Genomic DNA, 13,209 nt, shown 5'->3' with positions numbered 1-13,209 from the left:
TCTCTTAAGGACGGCAATGGCATTTCAATTATGTGATTATGATTTTATAGTTACGTGTTCAGTGTGTATACCAGGGCTCCACACAATATATTTAAGTGTTATGGGGTTGTTTTACCCCGAAATCTAAATGTTGAAGTCTTAACTCCCCCACCTCAGAATGTGACCATATCTGGAGTTAGGGCCCAGTTAAAATGATGATACTAAGGTTTGCCTCTGATCTAATATGACTGTGTCCTTATAAAAAGGGGAAATTTAGAGACAGACACCTAAAGAGAGAAAATGCTATGTGAAGATGAGGGAAGAGAGCAGAGTGATGATTTTTCAAGTCAAGCAACACCAAAGATCATCAAAAACACCCAAGGTAGGCTAGGGGCCTGGAACAGATTCTCTCTTACAGCCTTCTGAAGGAACCAGGACTGCCCAGAGTTCTGGCATCCAGAAATGAGAGATGGCAAATTTCTGCTGTCTGAGCCTTCCAGTTGGTGATACCAGCCATAGAAAACTAATCCATTAAGCAAGAAATGTATCAAAAAATAAAGAGAAAACATATCACCTCCAAGAACAAATCTAATCTTTTATTATTGCATTCACCACAATCAAGAGTTTAGTCTGTTCTCCCCAGAGCAAATAAAAATCATAAATTGAGGAAATTGTTTTCATAACACAGACCCCAAATTCTCCTATTTTATTCAGAAAAAGTAGGCTCCTTCCTGACCCCTAAATTATTCGGATAACAGTTTCATCTCACTGTGGCTGGTCATTGTGAAGCAAATATGAAGCTGCTGATGTCAAGCCAGCTGGTTTAGATGATCTTTGACCCCCAAAAGTCTTAGAAACTCCATTTCTCTCTTTTCATTGGTTCCTAAGAGAAGAGACCTTAAGAAGCCTGTGCTTTTTTCTCTCCTAATCTATGACTGTATACTAAAGAAGATGGCCCTACTTTCAGGGTCTGACAATCCTCCCTTTCAGTTCTACATAGGTTCAGGTTTCTTCTTGTGCACATGATTAGGCGAGGAATGAAGATAGTGCTGAGGGCTGGGGATGTGGCTCAAGCGGTAGCGCACTCGCCTGGCATGCCTGTGGCCCGGGTTCTAGCCTCAGCACCACATACAAACAAAGATGTTGTGTCCGCCGAAAACTAAAAAATAAATATTAAAAAAAAAGATAGTGCTGAAAGCCACTTTCCAATGCAATAGTCTGTTTATCATATGAGGGTCAGGATATCATATCCACCTAGAAGATAAGGTTTCGGACTTTTTCTGTTTCAAGTGCAGTAACATCCCAACTAGCCAAGAAAAAGAGATAGCTTAGTAAGAAGTTTGTAAATCTAATATCCCCAATCCCATGTCTCCAACCAGTGTCTTTTATAGGTCAGTTTTGGCAGAGTTATATGGTTCCTAGCTACCTACTCATTGGTCAATCTGAGCATGAAATTCAGTTTTTTCTCCAATGAGTAACAAGAAGTAATTTGAAGATAGCTATCAGCTGACTCTCAGATAACCTGGGAAGCCAGGAACTGTAAAGCAAGCAGGGTTAGTATTATTATATCATTTGAGAAACAAGGGTTCTAGGAAGAGCATGCCATCTTGTTCTTGTCTTTGTTATCTTTTTTATTAGAAAAGATGGCTGTTTACCCAATTTCAGAAGCCCACTCAGGAATGCAGAGCTTGGTAGATGTAGGAGCCTATGCACTCGAAATGGCAAATGCCAAGTTGTATTATGCAAGAAGATGGTGAACATTTGGGAAAGACTTTGAGGTACATATGTTTTAAGCAGAAATAAAACTGCAAAGTCTCAAGGAATCTCTTCAATTTCAGCACTTTCTATATTCTCAAACCTGCCCAATCCAACCACCTGACACTCCTTTCATGTTAAGACTGGTTATTGCCTCTCTGCATGCACCATTCCTTTGGAATCTGACCCTTCATGCTACCTCTTGGTTTGGAAAGGCATTTCACATAAATTGTTGTGTTCATACCAACTCCCACTCCTAACAAGGCTCTACCCCTGGAAATGAAGGTCATCTCTGCCTCATTCCTAGAACCCAGTACCTGTCCCTGACTGGATGAGTCAAAGTCTTTATTGCTCTTAAATTTTCTGTATTTTAGGAAAGATATGTGATTTTTATCCAAAATGTCATTTCTTATTAATTCACAGAGGCTACTTCAGCTGTTTAAGGTTAAGAAAGACTCTTGATATCTTGTTGGGAAAGGATAGCACAGCAATAAACATCACCTACCACTGTCACTGGAGAAAGAAACAGAAGAATGCCAACTCTCTTCTGTACCACCAAATCCTATACTTTTTAAGTCATTTCGTCAAACACACACGCATCATTTTAAGAGTGATTTTAGTTATGTCTCCTTACATCTGGCAGTTGCCATGTGATCGAGTCAGTTTTATCCTTATAGTAAGTGCCTGGTATTGCTCAGACACTGAAAATGAGATTAGCAGATTTACATCGCAACAAGACAAGAATAACCTGACAAATTATAAAACATTAATACATACACTTACATGTCTTAACCAGACTGCCTCCAAAGGTCCTGAATAAAGACTGAGATATTTTGATGAACTGGAAAGGGAAAGTAGAAGGCATAAAGCATGGGTCGGGTCTGTAGGGTCGAGCCTAGTGGAATGGGCAGTCGTCTGATGGGCAGACCCGACTTAGAGAATCCAAGGAGATCCTGAAAAAAAGAAAGGCACTTAGAAAGGAAAAGACACCAAAATCAAATCTTCTTATTTCAGGGCTTCTGAGAGTAGATGCTGACTATAGGGAACATCTTGTGAATGAGATGGTGTTAGATTCTGTCCCAAAATGGGTAGCCCTGGAACTGAAATTCAGAAAGAGAAAAATCACATGAATTGAAGCTTCCGTGGTCTATCTTTAAACAGAATTTGGAGGAGGGGGGGCATCTATTTAAAACAAGCATTTAGAAAAGCATCCTTTTCCTGGCATCATTATTATATGCCTCATGTTGGCAGGAAGACTTCATTTCCAGTGATATTTTCCAATTGTTAAAATAAAAAAAGTTCCTGCCACTTTCTTTGCAATCCATAATTTTATATTTTTAATTTAGATAACTCAAGTGTCTCAAAGCAGAAATAAGCTGCATATTCATGAGCCCTGATTTGTTGAAATCATTATATCTGAGGCTGTGCCTCAGTGAAGACTCCAAGTTTTTAAATACTATTCTCAGGCAATTACATCAGTGGGCTTGGAGCTGAGGCTGTCGGGGGACCCCACTTCTTTATTCTATCTTTGAAGGACTCTGTTGGTCTGTCTGGGGTCAACTTTCCTTGCTCCTAAACAGGGATGATAATTAGTTGCTTCAACACTGACAGGAGGGACATATTAACTAGAGAACTGTTCACCTAATCAGTTAGCCTTAGGTCATAAATAATGAAGTGAAAATCAAAGGAAAAAAAGGGAGATATTAAAATAGGCTGAGCAAAATATAAAGAATTTGACAATGTGTACCACCAATGTCTTGTGTATGTGACAATTGTGGATGCAGGAATTTTAAAAAGTAAAACAGAGACAAAGGGCAAGAAATAAAAGGAATGAATTAAAAAGACATCTAGAAATCATGTACCTTCCTGTCTAGAACTTGGTTTCTCTTTAGAAACAGCCCAGGTGTTTTGAGTCTAAGTAAAGGGAATTTGAATGTCAACTCTGCTATTTACCAGCCCTAAGAACAAGTTCCTTCACCTCTTGATGTTTTGCTTTCTTCATCGGGATTGATACCTCATCTGTAAAAGGGGACAATCATACCTCCCTCTGAAGAACTGCTGGGAGACTTGAGTGAGATGGAAGTAAATTCCCTAGCATCAATAGTACAGCATTGTCAGCACAGCACAAAATATACACTCAGCGAATGTCGAGATCTTGCCCTGCTTGATTTTATTTTTTTCCCTTTCTGGCCAAATAATTTTTTTTTGTTTTTAAAGACATCACAGCTCCTCCTTAGCAACTATTCCAAATAATAACAAGGATCCCATTTTAGGTAGTTCTTCCACAAAGATTATACCAGAAGAGATCTCTAGGAGTCATCTATTGATTTGTCTGCAATTGGGTTTTCCTTAGATATCGCGGAAGGAGTACAAACCAGGCTGCATAGTCCAACTTTATCACTTACCAGAGAGATGACACTGGGATCTCTGACCCTCACTTACTTCATCTGTATAATGGGGGTAAAGTAATACCTACATCATACCATACTTTATAGAATTAAAAGAGAGAAATTACATAATGTGTTTACCACCATTGTTGGACAGAGTACCAGATCAACAAATGATATGTATTTTTGTAGTATCTATTCTAATGGTCCTATTTCCACCCAAGAAAATGCCAGCGAGAAGAAACAAAGTACATCTGGGAAATTTGTACTTCCTTTTTGAAATTATTTGAGAGCGGCTGTGCGGTTACATCATTCAGTTCCAGAATCAGTTTGAATCAACAGCTGGGCTCCACACAAAACCTTCGTTTTTCAGAGGATGTGGTTGAAGCCCAGAAAGTTAAAGCCCCTTTTAGAGGTCACATAGCTGAGAAAATCAGATTGTTAAAACCCCGGGATTAGAAGGGAGATCAGTAGTGTAGAGGAAAGGAATCAGAGGGAGGGAAGAGAAAAGGGAAAGCGGAAATACTGGAGAATGATATTTGCCGAATTATACTGTTCTATTGTGTGCATGTACAAATACGTACCAACAAATGCCAACATTATATACAGCTGTAAAGCACCAATAAAAAATGTTGTGGAAAAAAATGCAACCATGAGATCAAACATACTTGTAGTCTAAAGATCCAATCATCTATACAGTTTTTAAAAGATTTTTTTTTCTATTTATTTAGGTAAATTTAATTTGGAGACATATTATCAGCATACATAAAGCTAGCATATATTTATCCATTGATTTGTAGAATTAATCTCTACTAAAGAAATAGCAACTTTTACTGATGTTGAGGACAAATACTTAATGTTCTTTGCATATCCCAATGAGTATTTGTTAAATAAATAATAGAGAATGGTAAAGTTTTTGGTTCCCTTGTTTTCCCTGTCTCCAACCTCACTCACCTTTCCCACCTCTGAACACTTGCACCTGCTCATTCTCCACAACCACTAGACTGCTCTTCCCTACATGTCTCCTGCCTGGCTCATTGTCATCCTCAGTTCTTAGTTTATGGTCTACTTCCTCATCAGGGATATCCCTGATGATCTCTACAAACTTCAAATACTCATGGCTCTGTGGCTTCTTTCCTTGTGCCCTTCACAATCTGAATAACTACCCAGTGGTAGGTTCTACAAGAGCAATGAGAGAAAACAGAGCTTAACTAATTCGCTCATTGCCATACAGTCAAGCATTGCGCAAGCAACTTAAAAAGGCTTCACGAATATTTATTGAAAAGGTAGATAAAAGAATGCAAAGCAGAAAGCTGGAATGGATTTTTGATCAAGCACTAGGAATATGTTATCTTACTACTCATCTTCTTAGAATTACTTTAAAAATTACTTTTAATTACTTAAAATATTAATCATTCAATGAAGTTTACTCCAAGGAGCAAGTTCAACACCTTCATGGATTTAAGGACTTCACTCCCTGACCTCTACATATACTAGACAGCAATTAATGCCCCTGAAATCAAGATTAGTAATCACCATCATCATCATCATCATCATCACAAGGTTAGTTGCTGCTTTGGGGATTTTTAAAAATTTCTTTTGAAAATTGCTATTCAAAACATCAGCATTTATGCCTCGGCTTTCTTCTTGTATCGTTGCAGAGAGAGAGCAGGTCGATTCCCAAGACAATGATTAAAATGGCATTTCCCTTAATCTTTGTAGATAAGTGAATCAGAACTGACAGGTCATTTCAGCAGTAGAGTACCAAGGTGACAATATTGACTGAAAAGCAGATATCTTGCTTATTTTCTGTTGACTTAAGGATGGGACAGACACAAATAGAGTTTGCTGCCTTCGCTTTCAGTCCTTAATCCTGTCACAGTGCTTAACCACCACCATATTGGTCATGTAAAAAGAGATATCAGGCTAAAAATAAAAGCCTCACCAGGCACCATGGTGCACATCTGTAATTACAGGCCATGCACACTTGTAATCCCAGCAACTCCAGAGGCTTAGACAGGAGGATCCCATGTTTGATGCCAGCCTCAGCAACTTAGTGAGGCTGTCCGAAAGTCAGTGAGACCCTGTCTCAAAATTAAGTAAATAAATAAATAAATAAACAAACAAAAGCCTGCCGAGGAAAATTCCAGACTACCACAATGCCAGAATCACTCTTACACCTAGATTACATTCTCTCATGAAATCAATTGTATGAAAATATATCCCTCTTTAAATATGATTTATTTGCCATAAAGCTTTATTAACATGTCATGAATTCTGTTTTTTAAGTTATTCAGCTCTATGAAAACTATTTGATTTTTTATAAGCAATCATCCATATATTTAAAATTTTTCACAATGTATGAAAATTAAGACAAAGTTTTCAAGTTGAAAAAGACATAATTTATAATTTAAGGATGATTAAAATTGACAAAAATATCATACTTTGTGGATATTTAATTCAATATTGACTCCTTTTAATTTTCAGCTTTTCTCTTGAATTTTTGAGCCAATTTGAAAAAAAATATTTTTTGTTCAGATCTTAACACAGCCTTTTAGACAGCATCTAGGCCCTAATCTCTCTGCCAGTAGTGCCTATCAGATAAATCAGTCAAACATATGGTTATCCATGCAAAAGGAGGATTTAGAACTGATCACTTTCAATAAACAATTATTCTCTATGGTAAAACTACTGGTGGATTATCCTGCAAATATGCACTAAATTAAAAGAATATTCTATTCTTATCTGTACCAAAGCTGCTGGTAAATTATCCTGACGATTTTCACTAAATAAAATAAAAAATAACATTTATGGGGTAGAGAAATGAATGAATAGGAAGGCTCTTTACCCCTTTCAGAGAAAAACCTAAAAATCATGAGATATTTTTCTCAGCCCTGAATTCAGTATCTACCCAAAGTAGGTGCTCAAATACTTTTACACATGTGAAGTTACATTATGACAAGTGGCCCAGAAAAATATCATCAGATTTTCCCACCTAAACCAAATACTTAGACATCTTTATTTGGTAATAAAAAAGTGACTATGTTAAATATTTCACCCTGAACTTCCATTTCTTTGGTATTCAACTATTTGGAATCCTCTGATGAAACTCTTTCAAAAGTTGTTATAATTTGTTTCAAAGAAATGGTTTGCATACAAAACAAGTTTTCACAATTATACTGAAAAATTTCTGGTCATCAATACTTTTTTAAGAAAATGTATGTGAGGTGCAAATGAGAAGATGAAATAATCCAGGGCATGATATATCCATATTCTTATTCCCCAACAGTTCAGTATTAGCATTTGGTGTAAATTGAAGCAAACTTTTTAAAGCATGTTGGTGATTAGGTAATTTTCCTCTTCAGCTATCCAATTTTTCTGAAGCTCATCTCTTGAATAGAGTGCATTAATATTAAAGTTTGCAAAATAGCAACCTTGGAAAAAATGTGTGTTCAGACTTTTCTCCTTGCAGAAGTGACTTCATCAGTAGCTGCAGCCATCTGATGCTCAATCAGCAGCATAACAATGATGGTAATTAATATTTATTGAGCACTTAAAATATGCCAACACTATGCCAAGCACTTTACATACCTCATTTAATTTCTACAGCAACACTATGTGACAAATAACATTATCTCTCTTTCATAGATGAGAGAACTGAGTCTCAGAAAACTTCAGTAAATTACATAAAGTCTCACTTCTGAGAAACAGTGTAATCAGAATTCAAAGTTATGCAATCTGACCCAAAAGCTCACACAGTTCATTTTCTCTTTAGTTTGATCTACCTGATTATTTTACACAGGAAAATTTCTAAAAGATGAATGATATTTTTTTACCAAACTAACAATTTTAGCATTGTGATTACAAAAATGCTACAGTCTAAATTTCCACCAACAGAATGATTATTTCTTACTCTCAATTATTCAAAACAATTCAACAGAACTATAGTGAATATAGATAAAAACCTGTCTAGGTGTTGGGTAAGGGTCCCAGCTCCTGATATTAATGTCATCAGCTTAAAAGATGTACCTTGAGAAAGCTACAGCTTTTTATCTTCGAAGTAAATGTTAATTACCAGGCTTTTGTTTTTCTTTCTCTCTGACTCTAACTTTATAAAACTTGCAGAAGGAAAAAAAGGTAAGCTAGGCTGAGAATGTAGTGGATTGAAGAAAAAAAGTGGGGGGGAATATCTAAACCATTTTGTACTCCTCAGCTTTGAATTTTCCAATGAACTAATCTATTCCAATATCTATTTGAATGACTATATTTGATTTGGGCAATTGATAGCCATAGAACTGGGAATGTCCTTTTGTACTTATAAAACTCCACTTTGTCCTCTTGAAGCAATCTTTTGTAAAAGGTCTTTTAAACACAAGCGTGTTGCCTTAGTTCTTTTGTGCTAACAGGACAAAATACCTGAAATTTATTTTCTCACATTCTTGGGGCCAGAAAGTCCAGAACCAGGTCTCCAGCAGGCTTGGTTGTCTGCAGCTTCCAAGATGGTGCCTTACTACTGCGCCTTCTCCAGGCAGAAGGAGAAAGCACATGAGCTGAGGCTGCCTAAAGCCTCTTTGAAGGGCCCTGCTCTCATTCATGAAGAGGTCCTCATGACCTACTCATTTCTTGAAGTTCCCACTTCTTAATACCATAAAAATTCAGGTTTCATCAACCAAATTTTGGAGAGGACACATTCAAATCACAGCACAAAACACACAAAAAAAAGTTCACCAGAATTCAGTGGAACTCCTCCCTGTTGTATATGGCACCCATCTTTCTTTCTTTCTCTCACAGACACATGTGCTCACATACACAAACACACACACACACACACACACACACAATGGCCTTAATTTACAATGCATGTACACCTCAATTACTTCTGGGCCTTCACGATCGTAATATTCATTCCTTTCTACATGCTTTCATCAAAGATTTATTGAGTACTGCTATGTCCCAGACACTGTGAACAACGCCAAGTATAGAAGATGAAAAGTCTATGATTGTTGTCAGATTTTGAAGAATCATTAGTTAAGGAGACGGCATTAAAAAATACAATAATGAACTTTTTTTTTAGCATTTCTATAACAAACTGAGTGGTCTTCATTTGTAGTGTGACTCAGTCACTGTAAGAACCTCACAATGTCTTTTTCCTTTTGCTGACTGTGATAGCCAGAGAATTTGCCCGGGATCACAGAGCAAGTCACAGAACTACTGCTACTATTATTAATAGAAGCTCGTGTACATTAAACATCTACTATGTAGTAGGAATGGTGCTAAGCACTATATAGGTCAGCTTATTTACTCCTAATATCCTCCTTTTACTGACAAGGAAATCGCACAAAAAAGTAAAGTTCTCTAAAGCCATCCCATCTGGAAAGTGGTAGAGTTGAGAAGCAAATCCCAGCACAATGGTACTGGGTTGCTCTTAACCCACAACCCACACTCAGGTCTAACAACATCAGAATTCATGCGCACAACTACTATGAAACCTTAATAAAATATATCATGTCCATGATTATGGCACTCACCTCTAATCCCAGAAACTCAAGAGGCTTCAATCTTCCTGATCAAGGCACAGTAGAGAAAGAAGACTTGAGAAAGAACCATGGTTTGTTTCAGCAGATCAAAGTACTTTCATGACATTTTCAAATCTCAGATCTCATTCTATAAATTGTTCTGAGGTTATAAATTCAGCAACAAAACAGTGCTCCAAGTGCAAGCCCATGGCTCTAGTTTGCTGCCTGCTTTTCCTGTTTATTACAAAGTAGCAAGTAGTCATCTATACATAGCAATACTTTCTAACTTCGAGCTGCTTGTTCCATGATCTCCATGATCACAAAATTAGATCCATGTTTTTCTTGATGGTTTTCTTTCAAAAATCAAGTATAGTGATTGTCACATAGTAGCCCACTCAATAAACTTTAGTAAATAAATGCTTTAAAAAAAAAAAAAAACCCTGTCTGAACAAGCCCTTTAGTATGTCCAAGGCTGGTGGAAAGGGAAAGCCAATGAGGCACCTGTCTTTGTACAAATTTTGGTTCAGACTACAATGTGGTTCAGCATAGCATTGTTATTAAACCTGCATTTATGTAAACTTTTGACATTTTGTTCATCACAGATTATTTTGCATTAATTTTGTCTTGACCTGATTGCACATGCTTTTCCTGTCCCTTTTCTGCCACTTAACTGGTTGCTTTATCACTTGTGAGTTATAGAAAGTTAACGGAGACTTATAGAAATGGACTGTTGTAAGGAGTGAATGAGATAACATATGTGCGGTCCTTGACTCAGCACCTGGCATATAATTCATACTCACTAAATTCTATTTCCACTCCCTCCAAGAGAAGTATCTATTAAATCTTTACATGGTTAATCATTTAACTTAATTTTTCTCCTCTAAGATCAAATAATCTTTACGGTATTGATCATTTAAACTGGCTATTTCTCTCAACAAAATGTTGTCTATGTGATGCTAAGATGATAGTTGATTCAAAAAGTCAGACAGGACAAAACGCAGCAAATATTGTTTTCCAGATGAGACACTAACACCATTTGTGGTTAACACCTTGTGGTTTCATCGACCTCTCTCACAGACACAATCAAAAGGAGTAGAAATTCTCTTCCCAGACTCATTACATTAATCAAAACTTGGTTCTCTCTGAAACCTAGACTGACTGGTGGCCCACGCAGACTGAACACTGGAGGCGTACATGTGACCTTGTAGAATGTCCACACACTTCCGCTCCCTGTATCTCAGCCGTAGACTTCGTAAGAGGGTACTTGTAATGAGATGGTAAAACACATACAGTTGAATAAAATGAGTGCAAAAAAAAAAAAAGAAAAGTTGCTACTTCTATAATAACTAAGTTGAATGCTTTGGGGAAAAATCAAAAAAGGCATTGGAATGCAGTAATATAAAGAAATGATTTAGGCAGGGGTCCTGTCTTTCTGAGTCTATAAACAAGTAGAGGATTTTACATTTCAACACAATTTTAATAGCTTTATTTTGTTTATTTATTTTTATGTGGTGCTGAGAATTGAACCCAGTGCCTCACATATTCTAGGAAAGCTCTCTACCATTGAGCCACATCCCAAGCCCTCAACATAATTTTAATACAAAGTACAATGCATGCTATAAGGAAGTTAAAATCTCTGTACTTTAGAGAAATAGGATTACCATTTGAACATCCAGTTGGAAATATAAATTTTAAATCTAAATCTTATTAAACTAATATCTGTAATAAACCTAGAAATGGCTAAAATGAAAATAAAACTAACAGAATAAAATCTTGGGCATGATTCTTATAAAACTTGGAGTTAAATCTAGCTGTAATTTACTAAAATTTTAGTAAACCTACTCAGTTTACTGAGTAATTCCAGTGACTATGGATTTAGCCAGTATGGTTCACTGGCCAGGTGAGCTTATCTGAGTTCCAAATTCTGTTTTACCTTTCAGATGGGTAATCTGGAGCTCATTACTAAACCTCTCTAACTCTCGCTTTATATTTCTCCAATGTAAAATGGGGAGTGATAACACCTATTTCATGGGAATGTTGGGAAAATTAATTGAAACAATTTAAGTAAAATGCCTGCTACTTGGTCATTACCCTTCTCTGCCTTGAGGCAGTGCCCCCATGGGTTTAATTAAAGCTTTGGCTTTCTGCCTCTCCGTGAACAAAACCTTTCAGCGTCATAATTAATGGAAGAAATCCAAAAAAATAGAATGTCATAACTAAGCTCAGGATAGAAAGGAATGAGCTGGCATCCTTTTCAAATTCCTAGGTTCATTTTCCCTCTAAATTTAGGCTTTTCTGGGAGCTCAAAAATGGCACAATGCTGCCATCTAGTGGTTAAATGAAAGAAAATGAAACCCTCTGTATTTAGGAAAGAGCTGCAAGAATCTTTCCAAAATGTATCTCTAATTTTAAAACAAAACAACAACAACAACAAACTTAACACAGGACTACACTGTCAGCAAAGTAGCAACTTCATGAATTCAGCAACAAAGATATGGACTCAAACACATTCTCCAGTTCTCTTCCACTGTGTGCCCCCCACTTTCCCTCTCAGGATCTTACAGTACTGTGGTCTTACAGTCTTTTCCCTGTCAAAACCTTCAGTCAGAACTTGTCAAAAATCATCTGATTAATTTACATTATTGTTCTATGAGAAACATGCACTGCAAAGTTATTAAATGGGAATTTGCATTTTAATTGAACTTGGACTATTTCACTTTGCATTTCATTTAATTATTAGTTTAGGACGTGATTCTTTAAAGCAGGGTTTCTCAAATGTCGGTGTACATCAGAATATTCTTTGGACTTTTTGAGGCTCTAAATACAGCTCCATTGCTACAGTTTCTGATAAAATGTGGATATCAATGCATTTCCAGTTGATAGGATGCTGCTGGTCCATGGATCACATTTTGGATACTATGACAGACCAACTGCTAGTGATAGGATTTCATAATGGGACACAGCTGATGAGGAAGATTATGACAGTACTGAGGACTGATGCCAGCCAGGGGTGCTCTACCACTGAGCTACATCCCAGCCTTTTTTTTTAATTTTTGAGACAGGGTCTCACTAAATTGCTTGTGGCTGGCCTCAAATTTGCAATCCTCTTGCCTCAGCTTCCCCACTTGTTGGCATTTCAGCCATGTACCACTGCACCCAGCAGGAGATAACTTTTAAAGGAGCACCTTCGGGATATTTCCTATGTTATCAAGGACATTTCTGAAATCCATCCATTCTCTCATTCTCTTTGCCTTTTCTGTACTTGAGGAAACCACAGCCTCTTCCCTTTTCTTCTACAGGTTTATTCCTCTCCAGTATATTCTTCAGAAGAAAAGTGAAGGAATCAAAAGTATATCATCATTAAACCTCACCAACAGCTTCCCAAGAACCTCAAACCAAATTCAAATATGTCTCTGAAGACCCTTTATAATCTAGTCCTTGCTTCATGTCCACTCCAACTCTAGTCAATCTTGCACCCTACTCATTTTGCCCTTTCTAGCCCAGTGGTTCTCAAATGTGGTCCCCAGACCAGCAGCATCACCATCATCTGAGACCTTATTAGAAATACGAAC

This window comes from Marmota flaviventris, chromosome 5, assembly GCF_047511675.1.
Source record: "Marmota flaviventris isolate mMarFla1 chromosome 5, mMarFla1.hap1, whole genome shotgun sequence".
NCBI lineage: Eukaryota > Metazoa > Chordata > Mammalia > Rodentia > Sciuridae > Marmota > Marmota flaviventris.
Note: the sequence above shows the minus strand (reverse complement) of the source record.